Source organism: Cebus imitator, unplaced genomic scaffold, assembly GCF_001604975.1.
Source record: "Cebus imitator isolate Cc_AM_T3 unplaced genomic scaffold, Cebus_imitator-1.0 Scaffold172, whole genome shotgun sequence".
NCBI lineage: Eukaryota > Metazoa > Chordata > Mammalia > Primates > Cebidae > Cebus > Cebus imitator.
The window spans coordinates 1,740,623-1,743,500 of NW_016107487.1; positions in this window are offsets into that span (position 1 = coordinate 1,740,623).

Sequence of the window (2,878 nt, forward strand, 5' to 3'; positions counted from 1 at the left end):
AAAAAAAAAAAAGAAAGAAAGAAAACCACCATGAACAACAAAAAACCAATAAATTGAGTATAATATTCAAACTCTATCATAGTTGTCCCTACCCACTAAGGACAACTATTTTGGAGATTTTGTCAATACTAAATTCATACCATTTATAGCAAGGAAACACCAAATAAAGATCATTGTTCATAGCTGTATAGGTCAATTCTAGAATTATAATAATTTCATAATAACAAGTCACAAAAGAATGTATGTATATTTTTGTTACTTTCTCCTGGACATACTTCTTTGTGTGTTTTAGAAGATTGTATACAACCACTGAAACAATTTTCTTTTAAATAACTTTGTAGTGTTATTTTTATTTACTTACTGTGGGTTGCTTATATCATAAAGTTAAGCACTTTTGTGACTTTCAATTCCTACATGAATATGCACATGTTTGTTCATATTTGGGCAACTGTATTATGGTTTATTTGCTATTAATCACTATCATTCAGTACAATATAAAATAACCAACATAAGGCATTAGACATGATTGCTAATTTTTTTGCAAAATACTTTCTCAATGGGGACAAATAGCTGAATGGCCCCAGGAAACCTTATCTCTGTATATCAAGCTGACATGAGTAAAAGTAGATTGGATAGAAAAAGCTATAAGATTATAGAGAAGAACAACTTCAATTAGGGCAATGTGTCTTATAATTTCCCAATACTTCAGCAAAACTCAACACCAACTAGGAGCTAGTAATCAGACATAGGAGAAATATTTTTAAGCAAATTTCCTACCAATTAACTACCTGAACCAGCTTCTGCAATCCTGCTAGTTTGCTCACTATAGTCCCCTCTCTCCCTCCTGCTTGTCTCTGCTGATTACAAGATCTCCTCTCTTTCCTGAACTACAGTAGTAATGTTTTGGTGCTGTGCAGTTTTATATCTAATTATATACAGTTTTGTGCTAGTCTCTAATTGTATTAGGTATGCTATGTAGTCTCTTCTCAACTAGACTGTAGTCCTAGAGGCTAGGGACAGGTGTCATACTTCTGTTATGGCTTTTTATGCTACACATGGTAGGTACCCATTCATGTCTTGTTGATTATTTATAGGAAAATCCAGAAAGAACAATTGCTTTTGTACAACTATGGTTAAAGCTCAAAGCAAATGACTTCATTTCTGTGTAGGGTAGAAAGGACTCTCACTAGGCATTGATATTTTCAAATTCATTCAGATCCTCTGGTTACAGTAAGCATAAATCTACTTAAGTCAGTTTAGTTACATAGGTATCTATAATAAGCAGACAGGAGGATTTCAAAGAACCCAACTGCAAGTTAGTGATTAAGACTGCATAAAGGGCCGGGCGCGGTGGCTCAAGCCTGTAATCCCAGCACTTTGGGAGGCCGAGGCGGGTGGATCACGAGGTCAAGAGATCGAGACCATCCTGGTCAACACGGTGAAACCCCGTCTCTACTAAAGCTACAAAAAATTAGCTGGGCATGGTGGCGCGTGCCTGTAATCCCAGCTACTCAGGAGGCTGAGGCAGGAGAATTGCCTGAACCCAGGAGGCGGAGGTTGCGGTGAGCCGAGATTGCGTCATTGCACTCCAGCCTGGGTAACAAGAGCGAAACTCCGTCTCAAAAAAAAAAAAAAAAACTGCATAGCTCTGAAAGTGGGAACTGGAAGGTCAGAAACCAGTCTCTTTTTCTAAAAGCTGACATAGTCTGTCTTCTCTCCATTTCTCTGTCCAGCTGCTTCTGCCTCACTATGTGGATGGAGGCTGGTTTCTCTTCTCTGTATGTGTATCAGCATGGGGATACACTCCAGCATCCACTTCCTACCTTTCCCAAGACCCGTGGGTAGCTGACTCAGTGTACATATCCCATTTCCAAATTTCTGGCAGAAAAAATATAACTGGCCTATAATGGGTTAGATATTAATCCCTGGCCCAATCAACTGTCACCTAAATAGCAAGGGCCATGCCATCTCTCTGAGGGTTGTGGAAACAACCCTCAAAGTACAGAAAACATACAGAAGGCAGGCAACTTGATTGATGCAACTACTACAGTTAAAATCTAGAGAAAAAACTTTTGTGGGTATATTCCCAGATCATAACCCCCTTTCTCTGAGAATTTTACCCCTTTCTCTGAGAGTTTTACCCACTCTCCCATGAGATGGGTCTCCAACAGACACATTGGTACTAAATGACACTGTACATCTGGCCATTTGACCAGACCACGGTGATCACTCTTCCTAAGCCAGGTTAAACTGTTTCATCCTGGGTAATTTGATTTGAGGTCAGGAAAATGTCCATCAGGCTAAGCTGGTCTTTTGAGAGGAAAGGCTGTCAACTCAGAGAGCTTTCAGGCCACCTTTCCCCATTCTGTGCCCAGGGAAGGAGAGAGAGCCAGTTAGTTGTGAGAGAAGAATGAAGCAGAGAGCCTTAAAGGAGCAGAGCTAAGAGAAGGGAGCCAGCTCTGCTTGAATTCTTTAAGGCTGAGTAGTTTCTGATTCCAGAAGCTCAACTACTTTACGCCCTTGAGTTTTGTGAGATATCTCCACATTCTTTTTTGCTTAAATTAGCTTGAGTTGGTTTCCATTATTTGCAACCAAAATAGTTGTAGCTGAGACATCCAAATTAAAAGTAAGAAAAAGGCTTCCTACACTCGTCCATTGAGACAAGTCAGTTGTATCAAGATGCCAATATTTCATTGCCATGAAAGCTTCTAAGTTTATCTGTAGACTAGCATATCTGCATGGCTATATAGTGCATCTGTTGATGACTCATGAAGATTAAATAATATGGGAGCCTTTGTTACCTGATCCTTGGTTGGATGTTAGATTATTTCTTTTCTTTTTAAAAAATGCAGCTGCATGGGCCGGGCGCGGTGGCTCA